Source organism: Hemitrygon akajei, chromosome 12 (genome assembly GCF_048418815.1).
Source record: "Hemitrygon akajei chromosome 12, sHemAka1.3, whole genome shotgun sequence".
NCBI lineage: Eukaryota > Metazoa > Chordata > Chondrichthyes > Myliobatiformes > Dasyatidae > Hemitrygon > Hemitrygon akajei.
This window is the reverse complement of record NC_133135.1, coordinates 23,541,801-23,555,923: the sequence shown is the minus strand read 5'-3', so window position 1 is coordinate 23,555,923 and position 14,123 is coordinate 23,541,801. Positions and strand designations below refer to the sequence as shown.

General features: G+C 42.9%; 1 protein-coding gene across 1 annotated transcript in view; it reads right to left on the bottom strand.

Annotated features, from left to right (window-relative positions):
- Nucleotides 1-13,766, bottom strand: part of tlcd4a (TLC domain containing 4a) — a 204,468-nt gene extending 190,702 nt beyond the window's left edge. The window contains exons 1-2 of the mRNA XM_073062729.1: nt 13,651-13,766; nt 9,548-9,702 (exon numbers count right to left, since the gene is read on the bottom strand). The gene's annotated coding sequence lies outside the window, so the exon portion shown is untranslated. The remainder of the gene's footprint in view (nt 1-9,547; nt 9,703-13,650) is intronic.
- Between the last annotated feature and the right edge of the window lie 357 nt (nt 13,767-14,123).

Genomic DNA, 14,123 nt, shown 5'->3' with positions numbered 1-14,123 from the left:
AGCCCTTTGTGAGAATGAGTGTTGAAACTATATTCATTGCATCTTGAAAGTAGCAGGTAAGCACTTCAAGGAAGATGCACACTCCATTAGTCACCCCAAACATTCATTCCCTCCACCACTGACAAACAGCAGCTACAGTGTACGCCATCTTCAAAAATGTGTCACAGTTACTTAATCACAGCATCTCTCAGATCCTTTTACCATCAAGAAGGACAAAACCACCAGGTGCAGTGAAGTTAGACCATCTACAGACTCCCTTGAGGTTGTGCAGTGTCCTTACTTGGAAATGTATTGCTGTTCTTCCATAATTGCCAGATCTAAACCCTGGATCCCCCTTCTCAATGGCACTGTGGAAATACCTTCACCAGGACTGCAGCAGTTTGAAACATCTCCTTCCCAGGGCACTTAGAGATGAGCAATAAATACTGCCCTTGGGTGCAATGCCTATAGTACCTAAAAATGAATTTAAAAAATTTTTTAAAATAAAAATCAGAACTAAAATCTGAATTTGCTCCCGATGTCCTGCGTAGGAGTCGGTTAAAAAATCTGCCTTAAACTTGGCAGGGGTTCAATGTGTACAGAATGCAACAATAACTCATGGGCATCAGCCAGCTTCTTCCCTTTCAGTATTGCTGAGTTATGGTAATTATATTCAAAATGAATTAATGTGCAGATTCCTATCCTGACCTCAATGTGTCATGTTTATTCTATGTGAAATGTAAATGCTATTTATCTGCATTATGAACAGACACCAACTCAGACTGGAGTTTAAAGAGTCTTCTGAGGAAACTTCACAAAAATAGATTTGTCCTGCAGACCTCAATTCATGCAGGCTGCAGCTGGGAGCTACAAATCACTTCCGGGATTAAAAGAGGAATCTATTTGTATTTATGCTACTGTACTCATTATAGATGGACTCGCTTCAATTCCATTAAGCTCCTTAAACGTCCACTTCACTAACAAGGGCCAAGAGGGAAAATAAACTGCAATTTGAGGTGGTGAATCAAAATCAACGGTTGAAGAATAACAAGAAGCTTTGCTAAAGCATTGATCATTTATTATAATGTGCTAAACAGAAAGTTAAGATGAAAAACTGTTATCATTCGATATTGCAGGGATGTGTAAAGGGTCTGCAAAAGGAATTGGAGCGGCATGGCAGTGTTGCTCCTCTTCTTATGCCCTTCCTTCTCTTCCCCTTCTTACCCCTTCTCTCCTTTTATCCCTCTTATCTCTTCTCCTAACCTGTCCATCACCTCCCACTGGTGCCTCTCTTCCTTCCCTTTATCCCATGGTCCACTCTCCTCTCCTATCAGATTCTTTTCTCTCTACAGCCCTTTACCTCTTCCACCTATCGCCTCCCAGCTTCTCACTTCATCCCTCCTCTACCCCCCTTACCTAACACCTACCAGCTTGTACTCCTTCCCTCACCCTCCACCTTATTCTGGCTTCATCCCTCTTCCTTTCCCGTCCTAATGAAAAGTCTGGGCCTGAAACGTCAACTGCTTATGCCACTCCACAGATGCTGCCTGACCTGCTGAATTCCTCCAGCATTTATGTGTGTTGCTTTACATATTTGAACTTTAAATTTTTTTAAACTTGTCTGCCCCTTTACCACATTGCATTTTGCACTCAGTTAAAAATAACTGTGTCAAGCTTTTGGTTACTTGCCTTAATATCTGTGTGTATATAGTGCCTAAAAAATGTTCTCCCTTCCCAAGAAGTTTTCATGTTTTATTGTTTTACAGTATTGAATAACAGTGGATTTAATTTGGCTTATTTGACACTGATCAACAGAAAAAGACTTGTGTCAAAATGAAAACTGATCTCTACAATGCGATCTGAATTAGTTACAAATGTAAAACACAAAATAATTGTGATTGCATAAGTATTCACACCTTCAGGTCAGTATTTAGTAGATGCACCTTTGGCAGAAATTACAGCCTTGAGTCTGTGTGGATAGGTCTCTGTCAGCTTTGCACATCTGGACACTGCAACTTTTCCACATTCTTCTTTACAAAACTGCTCAAGCTGTGTCCAATTGCATGAGAATTGCGAGTGAACAGCCCTTTTCAAGTCCAGCCACAAATTCTCAATTGTATTGAGGTCTGGACTTTGATTTGACTTCTCCAGGTCATTAACTTTATGGTTTTTAAGCCATTCCTGTGTAACTTTGGCTTTATGCTTGGGGTCATTGTTTTGCTGGAAAACATATCTTCTCCCAAGTCGCAGTTCTCTTGCAGACTTTGTCAGATTTTCCTCCAGGATTTCCCTGTATTTTGCTGCCTTCATTTTACCTTCTACCTTCTCAAGCCTTCCAGGGTCTGCTGCAGTGAAGATTCCCATAGCATGATGCAGCCACCACCATGCTTCACGGTAGGGATGATGTGGTTTTTGATGTTGTATGCCATTTATAGCATCTGGTCTGATAGCCAAAAAGCTCAATTTTGGTTTCATCAGACCATAGAACCTTCTTCCAGCTGACTTCAGAGTGTCCGCATGCCTTGTGGCAAACTCTAACTGAGATTTCATGTGAATTTTTTTCAACAGTGATTTTCTCTTTGTCACTGTCCCATAAAGCTGTGACTGGTGAAGCACCCGGGCAACAGTTGTTGTATGTGCAGTCCCTCCCATCTCTGCCACTGAAGCTTGTAACTCCTCCAGAGTTATCAAAGGTCTCTTGGTGGCCTCCCTCACTAGTCCTCTTCTTGCACGGTCACTCAGTTTTTGAGGACAGCCTGCTGTAGGCAGATTTACAGCTGTGCAATATTCTTTCCATTTCTTGATGATTGACTTAACTGTACTCCAAGGGATATTCAGTGACTTGGAAATTTTCTTGTATCCATCTCCTGACTTGTGCTTTTCAATAACCTTTTCGCTTGGAGTGTTCTTTTGTCTTCGTGGTGTAGTTTTTGACAGGATACTGGCTCACCAGCAGTTGGACCTTTCCAGATACAGGTATATTTTTACTATGATCAAATGAATCACCTTGACCACACACAGGTTGATATATAGCTAGTGCACCTTAACTAATTATGTGACTTCTAAAACTAATTGACTGTAATAGTGATGATATGGTGTGTCATATTAAAGGGGGTGAGTACTTATGCAATCAATTATATTGTGTTTTATATTTGTAATTAATTTAGATCACTTTGTAGGGATTTGTTTTCACTTTGGCATGGAAGGGTCTTTTTTTCTACTGATCAGTGTCAAAAAAGTCAAATAAATCCACTGTGATTCAATGTGGTAAAGCAAGAAAACATGAAAACTTTCAAGGGAGTGAATACTTTTTATAGGCACTCGTATGTTTAGCAAAATTAATTTGATTATCTGTCTATTAAGTACTTCCATAAACCACGTTAAAGGTAGGGGAAAACTTATGGATCAAAATGGGGAAGGAATGAGATCTAAGTGATTTTTGACTGTGGAATGATTGTTGGCACCAGATGGGGTGGTTTGAGTATTTCAGAAACTGCTGATCTCCTGGGATTTTCACGCACAACGGTCTCTAGTGTTTACAGAGGATGGTGTGAAAACAAAAAAAACCATTTAATGCGTGGCAGTTCTGTGGGCAAAAAACGCCTGAGAGAGAGCAGAGAAGAATGACCAGACCTGTTCAAGCTGACATGAAAGCAGCAGTAACTCAAGTAGCCATACGTTACAACCATGGTGTGCAAAAGAGCATCTCTGAATGCACAACATGTCTAACCTTGAAGTGGATGGGCTACACAGCCGAAGACCACAAGCGAACATTCAGTGGCCAATTTACTATCTCCTACAGCCATAAAGTAGCCACTGAGTGTAGTCAATTAACACAGAAAGAGACCCTTCAGCCTGTCAAGTCCATTCTGACCAACAACATTTTTCTCTTTGGAGCGACGGAGGATGAGAGGTGACCTGATAGAGGTGTATAAGATGATGAGAGGCATTGATTGTGTGGATAGTCAGAGACTTCTTCCCAGGGCTGAAATGGTTGCCACAAGAGGACACAGGTTTGAGGTGCTAGGGAGTAGGTACAGAGGAGATGTCAGGGGTAAGTTTTTTACTCAGAGTGGTGAGTGGGTGGAATGGGCTGCTGGCAATGGTGGTGAAGGCGGATATGATAGGGTCTTTTAAGAGCCTTTTGGATAGGTACATGGAGCTTAGAACAATAGAGGGCTATGGGGAAATCTAGTAATTTCTAAGGTAGGGACATGTTCGGCACAACTTTGTGGGCTGAAGGGCCTGTATTGTGCTGTAGGTTTTCTATGTTTCTAAACACACTTTTACACAAGCCCTACACTATTCGCATTTAACACTTTGCATCTCTATCAACCCCCCCCCCCACTCCTGCCCACCTCAGATTCTACCACTCACACACACATTAAAGACAATTTAAAATGACCAATTAACTTGCCAACCTGCACATCTCTGTTATGTGGGGGGGGGGACCACAGAAGAACATGCAAACTCCACACGGACAGCACTGGAGGTCAGGATTGAACCATTCCTTTGTTCTGAACTGACCTGGAATATGTCAGCGTGGACTTGAAACCAAAACCTTTAGGCTGTTAGAGAAGGTTGGGACCACTGAATGAAAGGAATTGGAGGGAGGCTAAATATATTCTGAGCAGGTGTGAAGAGGTTTGGCACAGACCAGAGCTTCATGGAAGATGACAGAAGTTAAAGAAAATACAAAGTTTAAGAAGGAGTCATTGGATAAAGGGAAGGCTGCTGGGCTGGAAGAAGAGAGAAGTGGAAACTAATGTGTTCTTTAGAGATTGGGCTTCCAATTACAAGCAGGTTGCAGGAACCATCGGGAAAGATTAATAAAAAAATGTAGAACATAGTATTCCTGCAGAGTACAGGTCCTTTGGCCCACAATGTTGTGTCAGCCTTTTAACTTACTCTAAGATCAATCTAAACATTTGCTCCTATGTAGCCCTCCATTTTTTCTATCATCCAAGTGATAGAAACGTATTTGTCTCTGTCACCAAAGCATTCCATGCATGAACCACTCCCTGTGTAAAAATAACCTACCTCTGACATAACCCCAAACCTTCCTCCGCTCATATTAGCCATTTCTGCCCTGGGAAAAAGTTAATCTGCTCAATCTGTGCCTCTTATCATCTATGATGAGATTAACTAGAATAATACCAGACAAAAGATAAGTTATGATACTCGAGGTCAAAATGCAGATAAGCAGAAAATATCAAAGAGACAAATTCTGGAAGTGTTTTTAGTGGGTAAATAATCAAAGTTCATTCATTGGTAAATCAGTAACTAATTAAGTAAAACAGGACTATAGATAATTTTCAAACAAAAGACTATTAATAGCCTGCACTTAGGTTGCTATTGAAACCAAATGTGGTGTAGTCATAGCTAAACTGGTTTACATTGTCTCTTGATTCGGACAGGTATGGGTTTTTGATACATCTTGGACATTTGAACCAATGGCCTTCTTTGTCTCTTGACTTGAAGGAGTGTTAGATGAGATGCACTTTGGAGAAGATATTGAACCAACTACTATTTCAAGGATGGTGCAAGCAATGAAACATTATCTATGCATTGTGAGGGACTTCACTGAAGGTAGATTGGTTGCAGCATTTCCTATCTTGCAGCTCTTAAGTACACTTTAAAGATTTTGTTTTAGCTGTAAGTGGCTTTAGAGATCTTGAAGTTTGAAAGGCATTCTATAAATACAACCAGCTTCAGACTGGAACTAGCCAGAGAGTGGTGAACCCATGGAATGCTCTGCCACAGACTGCGGTGCAGTCCAAGTCCGTGTGTGTATTTGAGGTGGAAGTTCATTTCCTGATTGATCAGAGCATCAAGGGATATGGCAAGAAGGCAGATGCATGGAGCTGAATGGGATTTGGGATCGGCCATGATGGAATGGCAAAGCAGACTCGATGGAAATGATCATAAATGGGACAAAGCAAAGTATTATTGGAATACAAACGAGAGAAAGTTTACAGATGCTGGAAATCCAAGCAACACACACCAAATGCTGGAGGAACTCAGCAGGTCAGACAGCATCCATGGAAAAAAAGTACAGTCAATGGTACAGTGGAGACCTTGTGTGTGTTACTATTATTGGAATAGCTAGTTCCAATCTGAAGCCGGCATATATAATGTGATGAATCGTCATCTTTGCTAAATGTCATCCTAAGGTTAATCATTAGTACTTAATCGCTTATAAATTCCATTCACTTTCACATGGCTAAGAAGCAGGAAGGAAGAAGCAAAGAACAGAATTGAGATACCTAGTACTTCGTGAGCAACCGTTACAATGGTAGTTCTATTGGATCAAGAAGAGTAAGATGAGGGGATACACACCAGTCCTCATAGAGGGATCAGAAGTGGAGAGAGTAAGCAATTTCAAGCTCCTTGGTGTTAATCACTCTGAGGATCTAACCTGGTCCCAACATATCAATGCAGCGATAAAGAAAACAAGGCAGTGGCTATATTTCATTAGGAGTTTGAGGAGATTTGGTATCTAACCTAAAACACTCACTAATTTCTACAGATGTACTGCGGAGAGCATTTTAACAGGCTACATCACCATCTGTATGTGGGGGCTACTGCACAGGGTTGAAATAAGCTACAGAGGGTTGTGAATTTAGCTCCATCATGGCCACTAGCTTCCATAGTATCAAGGAGCGGTGCCTCAAAAAAGCGGCTTCCATCATCAAGGGCCCCCTCCACCCAGGTCATGCCCTCTTCTCATTGTTACCATCAGGAAGAAGGTACAGAAGCCTGAACGCACGGTCTCGACAATTCAGGAACAGCTTCTTCCCGTCTGCCATCCAATGGACATTGAACTGATGAACACTACCTCATTACTTTTTTATTTCTGTTTTTGTACTACTTATTTAATTAGACTATTTAATATGTATAATTACTATAATTCAAGTTTATATATACACACACACACACATTATATATTGCATTGTACTGCTGCTGCAGATTTCACGACATATGCCGGTGATATTAAACCTGATTGTGATTCTGAAGGTATCACTGACAGATCATAAATACTGCAACTGGAGAAGTTTCTGTTGTTAATACTCATATGTTAAATTCTTCTCATGTACACCAGTACAGTCCTAAAAATAGCAGAGTGAAGTGAAATGTGAGCGCATTAAACAATTGTGTGTGAACATTCCTGATTGGAAGGTGATCCCTTTCGTGCAATGGTTCCATGAAATATTACTTGATTACTGCCCTGGTCCCATGCTTGAAGGTTCATACTTCACACAGCCACTAGCAGGGTGACAATAGAGTGCAAAAATTCCCAAGAGGGTCAAGACTTCTTCAGATATCAAGTAAATTCATTCTGTGTTTATGCTTTTTTTAAAAAATTAACAGCTAAGAGCTGATATGATTATTGTAAAGTACCACATCTTGAGTAAGGGTTATTAGGGGTGCCATTAAATGCTTATTTCCTAATTATTTTCAAAATAAAGATGAATGTTGTTGTGAAAAATATGACCATTAGAAAATTAGTAAAATGGAAGTTTTGAAAATTGGTGTAACAAGACAAATCAAGCACCCCAGTGAAGAAGCCATTGAAGTTTTCAGCATGGAAGCATAGCCTTTGGCCTATCAAATCCATGAGAAAGCTTTTCATAAATCCCACACTAATCACATCTTATTCACTTGATGTTCACATCAGCTACTCACAGAGTCTGCCACTCACCTCCAGAGCAGGGAAATTTTACAGGAGCCAACTATCCCATTAATGTGCATATCTTTGGGATGTGGAAGGAAACAAGAACACTCAGAGAAAGCCCATTCAATAACATGATATTGCACAATCTCCACACAGACAGGATTGAACCCAATTCACTGGAGATGTGGGATAACAGCTCTTCCAACTGTGCCTCTTTAAGTGTCGGTAATTTTTAAAACTTCTATATCCTGACAAGGACTATGTGATTAACTATATTAAATGCTGGTAGATATTTGCGTGTTAGTGTAATTAGAGGCAATGGGAACTGGGCAGGAAAATGAAGTTGAGGCCAAAGGTCACCTCAACCATTATCTGAATAAAAATCAGAGCAGGTTGGAGGGGCCAAATGGCCTACCCCAACCCCATTTATTATGTTTTCACATTGATTAAAGATCTTATGCTGCAGAACGTTTGACAATGATAAATTCTGTTTCCCATTCTGCATGACAGAAAACAAAGAAATGTACCTACTACCCCATCAGTCTACACATCGAACACATTATTCTCCGCAATATCTACCATCTCTAAAGGGATCCTACAACTAAACATACCTCTACCTCCTCATTCCATGATTCCCTTGTCCATTCGTCCTTCCCCACTAATCTCCCTCGAGCCACTTACCCCTGCAAGCAGCCTAGGTGTACACCTGCCCCTGAACCTCCTCCCTCACCTCTATTCAGGGCCCCAAACAGTCTTTCCAGGCGAAGCAACAGTTTACCTTGCTGGGGTCACCAACTGTGTTTGGTGCTCCCAATCCAAACTCCTATATGTTGCTGAGACTTCATAAATTGGGGACCGCTTTATCAAGCATCTCCGCACTATCCACTACAAGTAGTCTTCCCGGTGGCTAAACATTTTAATTCCCTGATTCCTGTTCCAATGTGTCAATCTACGGCCTCCTCTTGTGCCATGATGAGGGTCACCTTCACATGGATGACAAGCAGGAGGAAACAAAGAACAGAATTGAGATATATGGTACTTTGTGAGCAACTGTTACAATGATCGTTCTGATGGATCATGAAGGGTAAGAGGAGGGAATACACCAGTCCTCGTAGAGGGATCAGAAGTGGAGCTACCAAGGTGGAGGAACAACACCTTATATTCCATCTGGATACCTTCCAACCCGACGGCATGAATATTGATCTCTCCTTCTGGTAAACAAATTCCCCACCCCAATTCTATTCCCCACTCTGACCTTCTATTTCTTTTTACCTGCCTATTGTCCCTCAGTCCCCTCCTCTTTCCCTTTCTCCTATGACCCATTCTCCTCTCCTATCAAATTCTTTCTTCTCCAGCCCTTGACCTCCCCCCCCCCCCCCCCCCCACCCCACCTGACTTCACCCATCACCTTCCGGCTAGCCTCTCTTCCCTTCCCCCACCCTTTTATTCTGGCATTTTCCCACTTCTCAGTCCTGAGGAAGAGTCTCGGCCCAAAATGTTAACTGTTCATTCTTTTCCATAGATGCTGCCTGACCTGCTGAGTCCCTCCAGCATTTTGTGGGTGCTGCAGCAAATAAGTAAGTTATGAAACAATTTACGCTGCTATACTCTAGGTTCATTAAATTATGCATATGGATTTAATGCTTCACTCATTATAAGTAGCAGAATGAATATTTACACTGGGAAATTAAACAGCAGCAATTAAAACAGGCATATACTGTAAGTACTTTTGCATTTGTCAATTGTTCCGCAAAACATTAGCACATATTAAGTTCATTGCTACTCCCCCATGTCTACAGTACATTTATAACTTGAACATTTGTTAAACACAAACTTATTATCTTTTAAAATAAATTAATTGACTGCACAATTATTTGCACATTTGAAAGGTACCTTACTTCCAGATAGTGCTAATGAAACTGGAAAAAAATCGTGAAAGCAGACTATTCATCATGGTGATGTAAAATTTCCATCCTCCACTTAGGGCCTTCTGGATCCCATTCCCAAATCACAGGGATGAAGTAATTAGAACAGAGGTCTGGGTTTTCCTGGAAAATATCAGCAGTATAAGTGTAAGATATTGTGAACTTCCTGTTCAGCATTTCCTTTGGTTTTGTTGACAATGCTCTATTAGTGAACCTGCCCCAACATGCTACCATTTAATTCAGACATCTCTGGCAAATGTAGCCTCTGGAAAAAAGTTGCAGACCTCAGCAAGATTGCAGTACCAGAGGGACATTAGGGACTGTACTTTGCTTCACGGAAACACGGTTAACCTTTGCCGTTTTGGGCACAGTGCTCCACAAAGACTTGTTAGTTCCGTCTTTTAATGGTAGGAGAGTGGAGTAGGCTTTGTGGTTAATTCATTGTGGTGTATATATGTGATGGCTCTGTCTCAATCCTGCTCATCCAATCTGGAATATCTAGCAGTCAAGTGCCGCCCGTTTTATCTGCCAAGGGAACTTTCCACCACATCCTGGTAGCAGTGTACATTCCACCTCAGGCCAATATCAGGCAGGCACTGGAGGAGCTGAGACTGTGATCATCAGTCATGGAACAGCACACCCAGATGCCTTCCTTATCATTGCGGGGGTTTTCAACCAGGCCAGCTTGAAGAAGTCTCTGAACAGCATCACCAACATATCATCTGTGGAGCTAGAGGAGCCAGCACACTTGACCACAATTATATCACCATCAAGAACACTTACCATGCCATTCCATGCCCGCTCTTTGGAAAGTCTGAATACCTGGCTGTACTTTTGCTCCTAGTGTATAGGCAGAGACAAAAGACTGCAGCACCAGTGGTGAGGACCAAGGAGGTATGGTCAAGGAAGGCAGAGGAGTTCTTACAGGGCTAGATTGAGGCAGTGGACTGGATGATATGCAGGGATTCATCCTCAGATCTGAATGAATACACCACAGTTGTCACCGACTTCTGTGGATGACTGTTTGCCTCCAAGAACATACTGGACATACCCAAATCAAAAGCCATGGATAAACTAGGAAATTCGTAGTCTGCTGAGGGCTGGTCCATGGCATTCAAGACCAGTGATCCAAAACTATACCACAAGTCCAGTTACGATCTACAGAAGGCTACTTTAAAAGTGAAAACAATTCTCATTGAATTTAGTGATGGAATCAGATGTGCATCAGTTCTGGCAGGGTTTGCAGGCCGTTACTTCCTGCAAAGCAAAACCTAACATCTTGAATGTCTGTGATGCTTCACTCCCAGATGAGCTCAACACCTTCTATGTCTGCTTTAAAAGGGAGAATAAAACTACACCTGTGCAAATCCCCGCAGCATCTGGTGACCCTGTGATCTCTGTCTCGGATGCTGATGTCAGAACATGAGGGTGAACCCTCACAAAGTGACAGGCCCTGATGGTATACCTGGTAAGGGACTGAAAAGCTGTACCTATCACCTGGCTGCAGTACTCAAAGACATCTTCAATCTCCTGCTTCAAAGGGGCGGCAATCATACCAGTGCCCAAGAAGAGCAGGGTGAGCTGCCTCAACAATTAGTGCCCAGTTGCACTCACATCTACTGTGATGAAGTGGTTTGAGAGGTTGGTCAAAAGTCCTGCCTTAGCAAAGACGTGGACGTGCTACAATTTGCCTATTGCCACAATATGTCTACAGCGGACACTATCTCACTGGCTCTCCACTTTGCCTGGGATCACGTGGACTATGATAAAACCTACATCAGGCTGCCATTTACTGACTCCAGCTCTAAGTTCAACAACATCATACACTCAGTACTACTCAACAAGTTCCAAAACCTGGGCCTCCATACCTCCCTCTGCAAACTGGATTCTTGACATCCTCATTGGTAGACCACAGTCAGTGCAGATTGGAAATAACATCTCCCCGCTGACAATCAACACTGACACACCTCAAGGATGCACGCTTGGCCCACTGCTCTACTCTCTCTACACCCATTACTGTGCGGCTAGGCACAGCTCAGACGCCATCTATAGATTTGCTGATGACTCTACTATTGGTGCCAGCATTTCAAATGGTGACGTTTCAGCTGGTTAAGTGGTGTTGAAACAACAACCTTTCACTTAATGTCAGTAAGACCAAGGAATTGATTGTGGACTTCAGGAAAGGTAAGTTGAACACACATCAGTCCTTATCAAAGGATCGGAAGTGAGCAGTGAGCAGTTTCAAGTTCCTGGCTGTCAACGTCTCTAAGGATCTAACTTGGGTCCAACAGTTATAAAGAAGACATGTCAGTGGTTATATTTCATTAGGAGTTTGAGGAGACTGGGTACATCAACAAAGACTCTTGCAAATTTTGATAGATGCACTGTGGAGAGCATTCTAACTGGTTGCATCACTATCTGGTATGGAGGGGGTCACTGCACAGGATCGGAAAGAGCTGCAGAAAATTACAAACTCAGCCAGCTCCACCACGGGCAATAGCCTACCCAGCACCGATGACATCTTCAAAAGGCAATGCCTCAAAAAAGCAGCATCCATCATTAAGGATCCCCATTGCCAAAGATATTTCCTCTTCACATTGCTACCAACAAGGAGGAGGTACAGGAGCCTGAAGACACACACTCAAAGTTTTAAGAACAGCTGCTTTCTTTCTGCCATCAGATTTCTGAACTCTACCTCACTTTTTTTCTTATTTTGTTTTCAAAGTTCAAAAGTTTGAAGTAAATTTTATTATCAAATTATATATATGTTATCACTGTGATCCATTTTCCTGTGGGCATACTCTGCAAATCTATAGGATAGTAGCAATAACAGGATCAATGGAAGATCAACCAGAGTGCAGAAGACAACAAACTGTGCAAATGCAAATATTTAAAAAAAGCAATAAATAATGAGACCAAGAGATAAAGAGTCCTTAAAGTGAGATCACTAGTTGTGTTCAAAACCCTGATGGTTGATGGGTAGTAATTGTTCTGGATCCTGGTGTGGCAAATCCTGAGGCTCTTGTACCTTCTACGTGATGGCAGCAGCAAGATGAGAGCATGACCTGGGTGGTGGGGATCTCTGATGATGGATGCTGCTTTCCCACGACGGCTTTGTATGTAAATGAGCTCAACGGTGGAGAGGGCTTTACCCGTGATGTACTGGGCTGAACCCATTACCTTTTGTAGGATTTTTCACTCAAAGGCATTGGTGTTTCCATACCAGGCTGTGATGCAGGCAGTCAATACACACTCCACTGCACATCAATAGAAGTCTGTCAAAATTTTAGATGTCATACTGAGTCTCCACAGATTCCTAAGGAAGTAGAGGCGCTGCCATGCTTTCTTCGCAATTGCACTTAAGTGTTGGGTCCAGGACAGGTCCTCTGAAATAATAATACCCAGGAATTTAAATCTGCCAACCCTCTCCACCTCTGATCCTCCGATGAGGACTGGTCATGGACCTCTGGTTTCCTTCCCCTGAAGACTATAAACAGTTCCCTGGCCTTGCTGACATTGAGTGAGAGGTTCTGTTCTGTCACCATTCCGCTGAATCTTCAATCTCCCTCCTGCATGTATAATTATTGGAAAGGTGCAGAAAGGAGCAACAGCAACCCAATGGCTTGGCCTCTACAGCCGCCTGTGGCAACAAATGCCCACAGAGAGGGTCTTTGGTCTTCTGTATCTCTTCATTCCTGTGACCAGTGTTCACTTGTTACAGCCTCTCAGCTGGGTAAAATCTCTCAGGAAGCTACAGATGAATGACTGCATGGCAATGTGAAATATGCTTTATCACTTTATCAGCCCTGTATCTCTGGGTGGAAGTTGGAGGCAAAGTTGACGAAGTCGATGGGGTCAACATGGGTGCAGGAAGCAGCACCGATGCTGCGAAGGAAAAGCGGTGGGCCGACTGGTGATAACCCCATCTGGCCTTTTTTTTAAAAAAAAAGTTTCTGCAGAAGCCGTTTCGGCTGAAAAACGCAGCACGGACTTTCCAGCGGCTGGGGTGGGGGGCGGGGGCTCTGATTTGTAAGAGATAGATTTTGTTTTCTGTGTGTCTGGGTGGCATACCTGTCGCCAGGCTGTTCAACTCCGCACACTGCTCAAGCCAACACGGGCTGATGATTATCTCCGCCGACTGCCAGTTAGGAGTGGGTTTGCTCATCTCCGCCAAAGGTGCCAGACCCCTCCTGTCAAAAGTATCCGTCATTATGGGTCTATCCCGTAAGCGGTACTGCAAGTTTTCGGTAAGGCGAATGTCTATCTCCGCTTTATTCTACGAGCAGCTGAACTTGTCCACCCCCGTACGCTTGACCGGTCACCGGGGATGACCAAACGAGCTCTTTCTAACGCCACCCACGGCCATTACTACCGACGCTCCGGACTCCGCCGTCGGGTGCTGTGCGCGAACGGCTGGCCGGAGGCTTATGGCCACCGCTCGCCGTCTTCAGCCGGCAGCTCCCTCCGCCCGCCCGCCCCAGAAAGGTTTCACCGTGAGCTTCCCGGTCTCCATCCCGGCTGTCCGCCGTTGTCGTTCTTTTTTT